Source organism: Lissotriton vulgaris, chromosome 5, assembly GCF_964263255.1.
Source record: "Lissotriton vulgaris chromosome 5, aLisVul1.2, whole genome shotgun sequence".
Classification (NCBI taxonomy): domain Eukaryota; kingdom Metazoa; phylum Chordata; class Amphibia; order Caudata; family Salamandridae; genus Lissotriton; species Lissotriton vulgaris.
In genome coordinates this window covers 2010277916-2010293260 of record NC_141693.1, presented here as the reverse complement: position 1 = coordinate 2010293260, position 15345 = coordinate 2010277916, and the positions used below count along the sequence as shown (strand labels likewise).

Below are 15345 nucleotides of genomic sequence, written 5' to 3'. Positions count from 1 at the left end.
AAGAGACATTTTTAGGTCCAGCCTATGCAGCGCGCATGCGCGGCTTCGAGACATGCTGTATTCACTCTGGGGCTTAACCGCGCCTACTCCTTTTCATTGGTTCTTTCCGGTGGCTTTCTAAATGCATTACATTTGAGTTGAAAATCGTGCACATTTGTCCCTCCTTCTGGTGTGCCATTCCCTGACATGGCCACTGGCCCTGCTACATGTCTCATTTCACTTCTATCTATTTCAGTTCTTTACGTGCAACATTTTTTTTTAGATTGCCTTTGCTCATGTTGTTGGCAAACGCGCACAGCTGATGTTTGCAACGTTACTGATTTTCCCTCCACTCACCATGTGCTGTCCCCTTCATACCACCCCTACACCGTCCTTGTTAGTCTTCTTTTCCATTTTGGGGATGGGCTTCTTTTAGTAGGATATGTCTTTTTGGGCTTCTTTTGAAGGGAGTTATTCTTTTTTTATTTTTTATTTTTTTTATTTAAATTAAAAGGTGGTCGGGGCAAAGCTGGACAGCCATACAGCTCCCCGGCCTAAGACAGCTGCATGGCCTTTGTGATGCGAAAAGACAGTGCCGGTAAGAAGATTCTTGCATGACTTTAGTGTAAACCTCTTCGAGAGCCATGCTGTCTTTAGGTGGACGCCACATTAGTCAATGCCTTATGAGCACTAGGGGTTGGTGGAATTTGCATAGTTGCGCTACGCAAAGCTCTGCGAAATGTTAAAAAATCTCTGTGCATGCAGAGTATCGAGAGTATGCGGAATTGCTTGTTCCGCTCGTTTGCAATGCTTTTTTCCTGTTCGCGAATGCTGTTTGCATGCTCGGGAGAAAAAATCTCGTTAACACGCATTTTGAAAGCGCGAACAAGTGAGAAAATTCAATGAAATCGAGGAATGTTTGGCAATTCCACGTTCTCCACAGAACGCAAAATTACCCAAATTCCACAAATTTCGCGAGCGGAACAGAACTTGCCGCCCAGGCCTTTTGAGCACCCTTGGTCAGGTGCTAGGTCCTACCCATCGCCGTACTGCAGAGTGTCCCTCCTGTGTCCAGGTTGACTGATCTACTTCTATGTAATAATCTCTTTGGGCTCTTACTTGTAATGAGGGCACTTTTGGTCAGAACCACTTTTTTTTCCTCCGAGGTGTATCAAAGGAGTTCTGCGGAGTTGTAAACTGCAGGTGTATGTCTGTTTGTGTTTAATTCTAAGTCTGTGTGTGCATGTCCTTATGTGCTTGACATTGTCTCTGTGTGTGCATGAGTGTGTGTTTGTGTGTGTGTGCTGATTAGCAACTTCTCCATCTTTAATGAAGTGTACGGGGTTGTTGTGCGGTCAGTGTATTCCATACTGTGACTTTGCTCCATATCCCTTAGCAACAGCTACAGTTCATGTTTGACATACAGCACTCCTTGCTCTAATCAAGGAGCGCGCTTTACTCCACACCACACATATCCACCTTGGCCCCCACATGACTGAGTGAAAGCTGTGTGCTTTTATTTGGCGGAGCTAGAGATATGCAGGCAGAGCTGTGGAACTGACGCTTGACAGTGAAAAGATCCCCTTCCCCTACCATTGCCTTGTCTGTCCGGCTACCCCAGGGTCACTTCTTCTGCGCCTGGATCCCCGGGTCAGAAGGCAGTGTTGTCTGTCCACCCCCGGCTGCTCGCTCGAGCCAGGGTCACTTCTTCTGCGCCTGGCTCCCCGGGTCAGAAGGCAGTGTTGTCTGTCCGGCTACCCCAGGCTGCTCGCTCGAGCCAGGGTCACTTCTTCTGCGCCTGGCTCCCCGGGTCAGAAGGCAGTGTTGTCTGTCCGGCTACCCCCGGCTGCTCGCTCGAGCCAGGGTCACTTCTTCTGCGCCTGGCTCCCCGGGTCAGAAGGCAGTGTTGTCTGCCTGGGGGCAGTGTTGTCTGTCCGTCCACCCCCAGGCTGCTCGCTCGAGCCAGGGTCACTTCTTCTGCGCCTGGTCCCCGGGGTCAGAAGCCTGTGTTTCTGACCGTGCGCCACTCTTTCCCCTCTGACTGCTCTGGAGTACAGACTGTGGGCCGAGTAGGACCACCATCTGGGGATGGTATTTATTCTGTTTCTGAATGTGTTTGTTCTTCCAGAATTCGCTGCTCATTCTTTAACCCTTCTCAAGAGGCCAGGTGTTCCTTCCTTCGCCGTTGTGCAATGCTTTATGCAAAGAACAGGGGGGGGGCGGCTTTAATGTATGTATTTGAGCTTGTATAGCGCACAGCTACCCGCAGTGGGTTTCCCGGCGCTTGCTTAGGGAACCCGTCCTGGTATTCCCCTGTGAGATAACCCCGGCAGGGTATCCACAAGGTGAAAGCCAGGCATCCCGCCGCGAGGGGCCATTGTGGAGATTAAGCAAGCTATTGCCCAGAGTCGCAGAGTGTGAACCCATGAGTCGAGGGCACCGGAGCGAGAATTATAGAGTCTGTGGAATTCTTTGAGCCCAAGACCCACCGAGGCGGGGAATTGAACCCTGGTCCAGGGCCGATCTTAGATTCCGGGTCTGCCGCCTCTAACCCCTGAGCCACACTTCTCCACAGTGTTTAAGGCAGTGCGACAGGTGCAGCCACATAATTGGAGAGACGACCAGTACTTTTTCCTGGTGGTCCTGAGAGAATCTGAGCAGGCGGTCATGGGGTTGGGGGCGCCAAAAAGGGTTGTCGCACAGGGCGCCACCAGAGCTAAAGCCGGCCCTGGCTTGAAGCAATTTGAAGATGGGTTGTCGAGTCGTATAAAATGCAAACCTTGCAGCAAACTGGACTTTGGCCACCCGCCGGACCTGTGTTTTTCAGAGTCCCATGGTGCCGGGCTTTGTTCAGATGGGAGTGTGTTGCCTTGCTTATTTTTTGCCCTGTTGGTAATGCTTTGGTCCCTTAGAGCTAAGAAAGCAAAACATCTGTCCGTCTCCACGCTGCCTGGCTGCGGACTTTGAAGAGGACGAGAGAGCAGCCGCGGTGTACACCACACAACATGCATCTTTCAAAATGTCTTAAATATGCCCCCGGATTATAGCCTAGAGGTGCAATGCCCGACACCCTGCTCCGCATGGGGGTTTTCACAGGACCTCAAAGGGATCTTAAAATACATTCAAGCCACGGAGCTGCGCCTGCAACATTAAAGTAGAAATAGTTTTCAGTTTTACAATGAAACCTGCCAAGTAATTGTCTTCTATGGGGTTTTTACTTATCGATTCATCCGATTCAGTTGCCGACTTACATCTTTCGCAAATAGTATTTTCTCAGCCCGGCCAACACCGGTTTCTTCGTACAAGTAAAATTACTAAATCAATGCGTGATTCCTGAGGTATATTGTTGTGTGTACAGACCCATTACAAAAAGACTTTGAAGGCACTCGAGTGTCTGTTTTATGAAAAATGCAACATGCTAACATTGACATATTACATACACAGGCGACCTTATCTATTTTTTTTTTTTTTTGGGACCAGTTTCAGCTCAACTGTGATTATAACTTGCAAATATCATATAAAATATCATGAGTGAAGGCAAGGTCTTTCATTTTGCACATTCATACAAATTTTTGTTAGGTCTCGGCCTGCCAATGCGCTTGCGTATTGCTGGCGGAGATTATAGTAATGGCAAAAGCACAGTCTGCCAACGGCGGATCACGCACAGTTCATGTGATCTATGGGCGTGCACAAACCAGCCACGTCACAAACCACCATTTGTCTGTCAGTGCCTCACATCACACTTCAAAGGCTCCGCTCCCCGCCCCCTGCGTACGCACACCAGCACTCTCCTACTTCCCCTCCCACGGCCAGCCGCTCTTCCCATTCACGCGCTCTGCAGGTCACCATTTGCCAGCATGCGCCCGCTAATTCCTTTTGTTCCTGCCCACCTCATACCCCTTTCATCTGCCATCCTACAATGCCATCCTCTTCATCTGACTCTTGTAGGTTCTTTCTCATCCGTCTAAACCTTTTGTCACAGTGCTCCTCTTTCTTCTGCACTTTTCCACGTTTCTCTCTCTTATTCTGAATTAAACTCTTGTCAATGAAAAATAGTTCCTGGTCCCCAAATATAAATACCGGCGAGCCCCACCTGGAACCAAGGGCTCAAATTAAGCACTGATTAAATACACATAATATTAGAGGTTCCCCTGATCTGCCACATTCTTCTAGGCTAGAAGCATGGCCTCCTGTCTTTAAGATTACAGGACCTCTCATGACCCTGCTCACCTCACCGCTATCGGCCGCTACTCCAGGCTGCTCAAAATTTCTCCGCACGACTGGTCTCTCACATTCCATGCTCCTCACATTCCTCCCACCTGCTTCCCCTGCTATGGTGGCCCGCCGAGTACACTCTCCTGAACATTGTCCGCACTTCAAACGCGGCCCCCGCCCTCCTCAGATATCCGCGCACTTCTACTAATTCAATCTCGAATCGAGGAATGACTAAAACAGCCACGAAGACCAAGCCAGATTATAGCACCTTTAATATGAAACCCAAAGTGGGTAGCGGCCCTCAGCGCTGCCCCGATACTTGCCTGAGAAGGTTCGACCCGTCCATGCAGCAGGGTTCAGGCCGTTAGACACATTGCTAAGTATTTTGGTCTCCGTGATGATCATAATGATGATTGAACCTATATTTCAGATTCCACCTTGTCGTGCCTCTTGGCGCTAGTCCCTCGTTGTGGTTCTGTCACACTGCCAGAATCCACTGTCCAGACCTCTCTTCTAACACAGTGTGCACGTTTACTCGCAAGAACTTCCCTGAAACATGAGCCTAAACGTCTGGCTGTTGCATGTGATGGCGGCAATAAAGAAGTCCTGTGTGCATTCCTCAGCCTTCACTGCTTGTTTATAAGGGAGCTAGACGCTGTCTGCATTAACCTCTTGGCTGCTAATGACAAGGGTAACTCGTCATGGACTTTCCATTGATTTCAATGGAAATTAAAGTCAAATTCAAATAATGCCTTAGCAGCCAAGAGGTTAAAGTCCTATTGACAGCAGCATTCCTCTTACTTGACTCCAATGATCCAATCTAATGTTTTTTTGCTTGCCTCATGCGCCGTTTTACACTCAATTAATCTCCTTCTTTCCCTTACATTTAATTAATACCCCCTGCCGCCACATAATTACACGCCACATAATTACACTCTATCTATTGCATCACCACAGCATCACTCAGGGGCACCACAACATCACTATGCGTTACCACAGCATCACTGAACGCCACAGCATCACTCGTCGCCGCTACAACATCATTCAGAGCCACTACAGCATCAGTCTGTGCAACCATTCAACAACAACTGGTTCGAATGTGTTCTCTCAATGTTTTCAAGCTTTATTACAAATGTCAAAGAAAGATGATAATATTTCACTTCTGTTCTTGGATTTTCGTCACAATAAAATACACTGAACATAATCTTCACAAAAGTTATTTACAAAAGTTTAAGCTATTCAATTATAAATGACAATAACTTTTATTTAAGTATTAATTATTTAAAAACATTAAAAGCCATTGTTTGTAATATCAATACATCTAAGTCACGTAAATACAACATATAGTGCATTACAAATGCTATAGGTGTCACATTTGCGAAAGTTAAAAGTATTGGCATTGTAAATGTCAAAGCTATTAATTTTGCTATTTTCAAAACCAACACATACATTAAAAAAAACTCATTTACAAGACCAATAGCTCAAACTTTCCTAATTCGAGACCTATTGCATTGCAAATGCTTGGTAATATTGCCATGAAGTGTTTCAGGTCTTCGTTTATCCCCGTCTGTTGACATAAAACTGCAGCCTCATGGCTGCCGCACATGAGTGTGAACATGGCTGGAACCGAACAAACACGTGTGTGCCTGGACACCCCCGCTTTCACGGCTGAGCGCTTCATGCAATGCAGCCGCCGCAGTCGGCTGACACCCTCCAGCTGGACCATTACTGCTGATAGTACAAGGAAATGTTCACCTTGCTTTCTTTGTATCTTATTCTACGTGTCCCTGTCCACCATTCTTTACTTGTTCTATATTTAGTTTTTCATTTTTAGAGTAGAACCCTAATCGCAGCGTATGTGATGGCGGCGTGGTCCTGTGACCTCACTATGGGCGGGTGTAAACCCCGCCCAGCCCTTTGCCTCCAGACATGCGTGCCTAATGTCCTGTCTGCTGGTCAGCTGCTGGCTTATACCTGTCAACCAGCATAAAGTATTTGAAGCCCACCGAACCGCGTATCAATTTCTAGCAGGCGCGAGCTGGTCCGCTTTCTCTGAACCTCGACTTCTCGATCTTAACAAAGTGAAAATAAATATTTGAAAATAAATATTTAACCAATCTCCTATAGTAAATTCAGTATTGTTGCTAGTGCTTATTTTGTAAAATATTAAGTGCCGGGGCTCTGAGCACGAGGCCACTGCAGCTTGCACCACCCAGCGCCCTTGTCATCGCAGCCAAAACAACTCACCGTCTCTCCCGCATGTAAATGTGACAGTTCAGGTTATTCCAGGTCCCCAAAGCTAAAGAAATAGCTGGCAAGGTAGGTATTATCAATTTTAATGTATATTGTTTTCCTAAACCATGTAATACTGCTCCTCTCTAAATTAGATGAGCAGCGCCACCATGTGGTGGACCGGTTAAGTGTGGTGTTGACAATTAAGTGCCGATGCTAAGCACCGGCTCAAATTAAGCACTGTCCTCTCTGACCCATGTGGCGCCACGCCTGTCAGTGTTGCTGCTGGAGCAGAGGGGGCTGCAGAAGAGGAGAAATGGAGGGAGGGCTGGTCCTGGTGGTGACTTGTCGATCGCATAATAACTCATCGGCTGCAATGAACCATTTCGGCATCCGACCAGCACTCCACCTTCTTGGTCTCCGTTCCCCTTGCTTCTGTGTGTCTTGTCGTCCATCTGCTTTAATCATCTCTCCTTTCTCCCACCCACTTTCTTTTTATGCTTCCTACGCTGCCTCTATTCTTTCTCTTCTTCTTACACTCGTTCTCTTATCGCTGGCCCACTTCTTGGCTGCTCACCTCCCTCCTGCATTGTTTCGCTCTCTTGCTCTCCCTATCTCTTTCCTTCCTCGTTCTGTCTCTTATTTTCCTCTGTTCGCTCTCTCTGATTCCTATCCCTCAAACACACGCTCTCCTCCTCTTAGGGTGTCTTCTGCATACACCGCCCCTCCCTCTTTATACGTCCGTGGCCTGCTCTCCCGATCTTTCTCTCTTCCTGACACACTCCGTCTGCTCCTCTGTCTGGAGTTCATTCACCTCTTCGTGTACAAACTACCTATCCCTCTCTATCGTCCTTTCTATCTATTCTGTGCAGCTCTCACGCCTATCTATTCGCCATGCCACACAATTCCACTAGCCAAGTACACAGATTTTTAAATATTTTTTTTTATTGCATTGCAAATGCTTGTTACAGTCTGGCCAGGACCCGAACTCGCGGCCTATTCCAGAACATCGCACAAAAGGTCTCTGTGGAATGTGTGCGGCGAAAAAGACGCAGGAAAAGCTGAAATGTCCGGCTACTGTACATGTGTTCAGTGGCGAGCAGAGAAAGCCCGGAGTCTGCACATTCTGGCCTGGATTCCAAGCAGGGCGGATCTGAAATCAGTCACATAAGGGCCCTTTGAGGGGACAAAAATGCACAAAATTAAAGCACAACATACATCAGGACCGCCTGAGTCCGTTTTGAGAGAACTCGCAGTGCTCAGTGAAATATTCCATCTGCAGGACCACCTGGGTCCCTGATCAGAGAACTCTCAGTGCTGACAGAACTCATCCACTTGCAGGACCTCCTGAGTCCATGTTGAGAGAATTCAGTGTTCAGAGAACTCACCCACTTGTAGTACAGCTTCTATCCATATTCAGGGAACTGGTACATCTGCAGGACTGCCCTTGTCCCTGATCTGAGAACCCACAGAGCTTACAGGACTCCCCCACCCGCAGGACATCCTATTCCCCTGTTCAGGGAACTCGCAGAGCTTGCAGAACTAATCCACCTGCAGGACAGCCTGTGTTCATGTGAGAATTCAGTGCTTAGAGAACTCGCCCACCCACAGGACCACCTTTTCTCCTGTTCACAGAACTCGCAGTGCTTACATAGAACGTTTCCATGCAGGACTTCCCAAGTCCCTGTTGAGAGAACTTACAGGACTTACAGAATCTGTCCACCTACAGGACCACCTGTGTCCATGTTGAGAGAACTTGCAGTGCTTGGTGAACTCGCCCACCTACAGTTCGGCTGCCGTCCATGTTGGGGTGATTGTGTTCTTCAGTTTTTCAGTCCCAGGCCTCAGCACTTATGCAGCAATTTGGTCTCGCCTAAGCAGCGCGCCTGCAATGCTCTAGGAGGAACTTTAGCCATCGGTCTTCACTTTTCAAGCACTGCACTCATGCTTGTGGCGGCATCCACTTTGCGGGAGCGAGCAGCGGCGCGCCACAAGCACGAGGGCAGTGCTTGAAAAGTGTAGACTGCACACGCACGCATGCACCACTCCTGGGCTTGTTTTTCTATGCACTCTAATGGCGTTCTTCTCTTTCAGCCTCTTTCTTCCCCGTACCACGTCTGCCCCATTTCCCATCTCTCTTCTCTCCACTCTTTCTTCTGGATTCTCCCCCCTTCCTGTGTATCCTCTGCCTGCATTCCGCAGTCTCTCGATAACCATTTGCGTTTACTAACCCTTCCCTCCTATCGCAGTTTGCCTTTTTCCATCAGTCTTTCAACTCTGTGTTCCCACTTTGCCTCCTCAGTTTCCTCCGCCTGTTTCCCGGTCAGTCTTTCTTTTGTGGTTTTCTCTCCCTCCCTCTTTCCTTTCAGTCTACTCCCTATTTTATATCACCCTCTTTTCTCTTTTGTCATGTGCCTCTCTTGTCTCTCACTTCCTATCTTTCATATTCCGCCGCTAGGAACCTCTCTCCATCCTGTCTCACTTCCTCTGCTTCTTTCTTAGTCACACTCCACGTGAAATCCACTTCTCCATTTCTTTCCCTTCGAATTCTGGAGTTTTCCACGTCTTTCTCTGTCGGCTCACGGTAACCTCTATTTAATCATTAATTTCTCTCTTTCTCTATTTCACTATTTCTTTCTTTCCCTGCCTACTTACTTACATCTCCGCCTCTATATAATCCATTTTACAACTTTCATCTTTCGGTCTTTCTCAATGTTTCACCTTCCACTGTCTCACGTCCGTCTAGGTGCAGTAGTTATCCTCTATTTCAGTTTTCCATACATTCTCTCTCCCTCATTAGGACGATGGGCACCAGTCCTGTGTAATTAAGGATAATTCCTACTACCCGTCGATACGCCCTGTCACAATCATATGCACTAGTTCTATCACGACAATAGGCTCCAGTCTTTTTATAATAGTATACACTATTCCTCCTGCTTGCTTAGGTGTCCAGCATGGCCCTACAGACCGTGTTCAAGGTGTCACTGGCGCCTACGTCCAGACGCACCGAGTCGTCTCTCAGGGTCCTGAGGGACGGTGTTGGCCCGTGATCCTGCTGTGGGCCTGCTGCTGCAGCTGTGTTCAGGCACCGACGGCAAGGACATGCTTCTGTTGGTCGACGCGACCTCGCTGACATCGTCACCCCCCCCCCCCCCCGGTTCACCATGGGGGGGCATGCGGAGCACTGCTGCTGTCAGCTGTTCAAGTGACCTGGCCACATCCTGGCAACACTGTACCATTTGCCCCTGCATGGCAAGTGATCTGCATGAATGTTGCGATGTAGCATTGTCTACTATGTGGTTGGACCTGGTGTAGGCCGACAGGCGGGCCAGTAGTTGGCGGTGGCGGGTCATGTCCTGCTGGGCTACCAGCAGCTGACTATTTTCATGGACAGCTGCGGTCATCTGTCCGACATTGTGGGAAGTCTTCTGCAGCTGAAGGTGTATCGCTGCCAGGTGACGCGCCTGTGGTGTACCGCCAGCATGAGGCGTTCAATGGCCAGGCCAGGATCAGGTAGATGGAGTGCCCTGCCCGTGCCTGTTGAGGCTTGACGCTGCTGGCGCCTCAGTCCGCTGGACTGGGATCTTGCTCCGGCTGTGCGCCTCGTCTGCCTCCTAGCCGCCGGTGGTGTGGCCTGTACAACTGCCGTGGGTGTCTGTTGGGGTGGTGGCTGGACACCTGTGGCTACAGGGGTGGCCCTGTCCACACGGGGTGGTGGTGGTGGAATCCCTGCAGGTGGCTGGGATGGACCTGGTTGTTGGTCAGATTGGCCCTCACCCTCGGTGTCCTCCGGTAACTCCTCGATATGTAGGGCCTCGCTGTCAGTCCTGGGTTGGTCGGCAGCACCTGTGATGTAAAAGGGTGCATGATTAATGATATGTATCTTGCACATGAGATGTTGCTACATGCATGCAGGCTTGCTTTCCCTGAATGGCTTTTGGAATTACTTTGATTTGACAGGTCTGGCTGTGTAGGGCTATCTGGGGAATTATGATTACACTACAACTACCACAATGCATTGGGGCATTTTAGGTGTGCATGGCCTGCATTACTGGGGATGTCCTATTGCTAGCTCAGGAGTCATGGGCATTGTTAGTGGACGGGGTCGCAGTCGCATGGCACTTACCTTGTGATTGTTGGCTGGGTCGGGACGAGTCCAGCTGAGTAACACCCACGCAGGCTTCTGGTGTGAGGGTGTCCTCGACAAGGTCCTCCAATGGAGTGTTGGAGTGTGGCAATTGGATCCCCTCCACAGCCTCTCCGCAATGCGCTCCTTTGCACAACCTCTCAGGTCGTACCAACGCTACTTCAAGTCGTCGATTGACCGCTGGGTCACCCCGACTGCATTTACTTTTGCGCGGATGCGCAGCCAGATCCGGCGCTTGTCTGCCTCTGGCACCCTCCGGGAGTCCTTGCCGAAGAGGCGTCCATGGTCCTTACAGACCCCCTCAATGAGGTACTCTAGTTCTTGTTCAGAGAACTTTATTTTTCTCTTCCTTCCTTGGCCACTGCTCCCTGCTGCTTCCTGGGACATGTTGGTGGTATGTGTCCTGCTGGGGTGCTGCAAAATCACTGTTGTGGAGCTCTTCACAATGCTGCTTCCACTGTCTGGCTCAGTGATCTGTTTGTGGGAGGGAAAAGCCTACTTCCTGGTTGCGATGTCATCAATGGGCTCGACATGCGACTTCCCGTTTTTGCGATCTCGCAGTTAGCGAGATCGCAAATTGCGATTTCTCTAATTGCGAGATCGCAATTTCAACATGGCGATTCTGTGAAATTTAAGCGATTGTGGTAAAATCGCAAATTGCGGCCGATTGCGATTCGCATTTTTCAATCATTTCTTCATGAATGCCATTCTGCGATTTTCAAATTACGAATTGCTATTTTTCGCTATTAGAAATTCGCAGAATGGCACTTTGATGAATCTATGTATATGTCTTAATAAATCTATTCTAAATGTGCAGGATTATCCCACTAGAGCATTAGACTTCCCTCCCCAGCCTTTCCTAAATCTCACATAGATAACAAGGATTTGCAATGCAACAGGCCTCGTATTTACATGAGTTTATCTCTGGACATTATAAATGACAATGCCTTGTTATGTTTTAAAAACAAAAATAAAAAAAATTGTTATTTGCAACGTCAATAGCAGAAACTCTCATAAATGCAAGACCTATTGCATTGCAAATGCTTGTTGTGTCTGTGACGCCAAAAGCAAATCAGGGTACCGGTTTCACATGTGACTAACACACACACCTCTTCTCTCCCCGCCCCCCACCACTGGGTGCAAACATCTGATGAGTGGTACACGGTTTATGTGTCTCAGGCTGAGGTTAATGATTCACAGTTTTGCTGGTCTAGGAAGATTCTTTTAATCTCTCACTGAGACAGACATCATTTGTGTGTCGCAGTCATGTCTTGCGCCTTCATAGGTCACTCAGGACCTCTGCTGGCATCATTCGTGGATTTCACTCATGTCTAGCGCCTTTATAGGTCACTCAGTAGCTGTGCTGGCATCATTCGCGTGTCTCAGTCATGTCTAGCGCCTTCACAGGTCAGTCGGTAGCTGTGCTGGCTTCATTCGTGTATCTCACTCATGTCTAGCGCCTTCATAGGTCACTCAGTAGTTGTACTGGCATCATTTGTGTGCCTCAGTCATGTCTACCGCCTTCACAGGTCACTCTGTAGCTGTGCTGGCTTCATTCGTCTGTCTCACTCATGTCTAGCGCCTTCATAGCTCCCTCAGTAGATGCGCGGACATCATTCGTGTATCTCACTCATGTCTAGCGCCTTCATAGCTCCCTCAGTAGATGCGCGGACATCATTCGTGTATCTCACTCATGTCTAGCGCCTTCATAGCTCCCTCAGTAGATGCGCGGACCTCATTCGTGTATCTCACTCATGTCTTGCGCCTTCATAGCTCCCTAAGTAGCTGCACTGGCATCATTTGTGTGTCTCTCATGCCTAGCGCCTTCATAGCTCCCTCAGTAGCTGTGCTGGTATCATTTGTGTGTCTCACTCATGTCTAGAGCCTTCATAGGTCACTCAGTAGCTGTGCCGGCATCATTCATGTATCTGTCATGTCTAGCACCTTCATACGTCACTCAGTAGCTGTGCTGGCATCATTTGTGTATCTCACTCATGTCTAGCGCCTTCATAGGTCACTCGGTAGCTGCGCTGGCATCATTCGTGTATCTGACTCATGTCTAGCGCCTTATCTTCCGCAGCAAACAGTTTTTCTTGAAGCTTAACATCCGCAACCCTATGCACCATTTGATCTCGTAACATCTGATCATGAAATGTTGAATAGTTACCTTTTGACGCTAGGATCCTTAAATCATTCACAAATAAATCTATAGATTCTTTAACCAATTGTCCTCTACTTAGAAATTTGTGATGAGATACCACTTCATTGACTTTTTTAATGTAACGTTTGTCCATTTGTCTATTAGCTTCTTCTTATACGTCAATGTCATCTTCAGATGATGATACTCGATTATGGTAAACAACCTTTACAACAAAACTTTTATATAGCACTACCATTACGACGCAACTTTTACAACGCAAACCATTACAACGCATTGAGCTGGGGGGCGCTCTAGGATAGTGAATAGGTTTAATGTACTATCCAACACCTTCCCTACTATCCACGGGGACTGGAGTTGGAATAGTAAATTAAACTATTCACTATCCAGCGCCCCAAAGCACTATGCGTTGTAAAGGCATGCGTTGTAAAAGCATGCGTTGTAACGTCATACATCCCTCGATTATTACTAGGAGGTAAATGGTTTAGAATGTGTCTTCCTTCTGCGCCGAGACAATGTTTTAAGAGTGCTAATTTGTTTATCCGTATAAACATCGCCACCAATTGCTTCAATAATGGCTTCAAAGCCTTCTTTCCACCGTTTCCACTCCAAAATGGGTTCTCCAGGTAAAGCCAAGAAAGGTGCAGGAGTAGACGAATTTTCAGTTGAAAATTTAAATAGTGTCAGTAAACAATTTTGAAATATCAAGTAAAAACTCTGCATTTTACAAATTATTAATTTTCAATGAGAGGTGAGGAATTTTCATAAGAGCACATTTTATATTATACATACTCTCCAATTTGAAAATGTGCAATTTATCTTTAATATTGTAGTCAAATTGTAATAGACATCCAGTTCTTATGACGAATGAAGTTTTTAAAGTACGTTTCTCCGTCATGAACTCGACATTTAAATGACATGCAAAATGTCTGCCACGTTGCGCGTCCTTTTTAGGTTTCGCCTATTATCATTTGCTTGCGAATGTAATAGGCGAAAATTCAAGTGCTCGATCGACTCGTCAAACCATTGCGGTTTCTTCACAGTGCATGTGAGTCACGTGACCACAAAAGCGGGTCACGTGACCACACAAGCACGCGCATCTCCCTAATCCGCCTGCCACACTTCTCCTCCCCTCGCTCGCATTCCCGCCCCCCCCACCAGGCTCTCAGCCCCCATCCAGCTTCCCTCCGGCATGCTACCCGTTAACAATGTTTCCTTTCCCACTAACTATATTTGACGGGCGGCCGTGTATCCGGTTTCAGGTTGGGTCCTAACCCAACGTCTAGATAACATCGGAGTAAAAGACAGGGCGTTGAAATGGCTCACGTCCTTTCTCTCCCGACGCTCCTTCCAAGTATGGGAAGGTGAAAGCCGCTCCCCCTCCATCCCCCTCCAGTGTGGTGTGCCACAGGGCTCATCTCTAAGCCCCACGTTGTTTAACGTGTACATGGCCCCACTGGAGGAACTGGTCTCACCTTTTGGAGTCACCATCGTCAGCTACGCTGACGACACTCATCTGGTGGTGACGCTCTCCCACCCCAAGCTAGAGCCCTCCAATCTCCACGACTGCCTCTCCAACGTCCATCAGTGGATGAGTGACTCTGCCCTGAAATTAAACGGATCCAAAACCGAGATCCTGCTCCTAGGGCACAACACCACGAACCTTCCCCCTAACATCTGGCCCGCCTGCACGGGCGAACCCCCCACACCCAAGACAGAGGTTAAGAGTCTGGGAGTGTGGCTGGAGACAGATCTCACCTTCAGGACACAGGCGAGAAAGACGGCCGGCATATGCTACGGACTACTCAGATCTTGCAGGAAGGTACTTCCCCCTACTGCCATTCCAGTCGCGCCTTTTGCTGATCCAAGGCCTAATTTTATCCAGGCTGGACTACAGCAACGCCATTTATCTGGGAGCCCCGGAATCCACTCTCCAAACTTTACAAAAAGCCCAGAATGCCGCAGCCCGACTACTTACAAACACTCCAGCCAGAACATCAGCCAAGCCTGCACTGAGGAAGCTGCATTGGCTCCCAATCAGGGAAAGGGTAACTTTCAAGGCCCTTTGTCTGGCCCACAAGGTACTGCACAACGCAGGCCCCCCAATTCTCAACAACTGGATCACACCCTACAGACCCACGAGAGCGCTTCGATCCGAACATGGAAACTTCATCATGATCCCCAGGGTGAAGAAGGCCCGTGCAGGTGGCCGCCGCTTCTCAGTCAATACTGTAAAAAAATGGAACGCACTCCCCTCGAGCCTTAGAGCAGAACCAAATCTCCTACGGTTCAGGAAGTCTCTTAAAACCCTACTCTTCCCTTGAGCCGTCGTCATTCCCGACCTTCATCCCTTAGGAGCACGAGGTTTAGCGCTGGGATACCCGTTGTGTGACTACGCGCTCTAGAAAAACCAAAAATAAATAAATAAATAAAAATAAATTTATTTATTGTTATGCATGTAAAACATTTTGCAAAGGGAAACCAGAGGGTACTTAAACGTGTTTTTCTTTTTTGGCTTAGCATTATTTCATTTAGGTCAGCGCCATTCGATCTGGACTTAGTGCACGAGACCAGGTCTTAATGCAGCTGGCAAGAGTGAAAAATGTGCGCTAAC

At 48.2% G+C, this 15345-nt stretch overlaps 1 protein-coding gene across 2 annotated transcripts in view; it reads left to right on the top strand.

Moving 5' to 3' along the window:
• Nucleotides 1-15345, top strand: part of ASS1 (argininosuccinate synthase 1) — a 286380-nt gene that overhangs the window by 53297 nt on the left and 217738 nt on the right. The window lies entirely within an intron of this gene.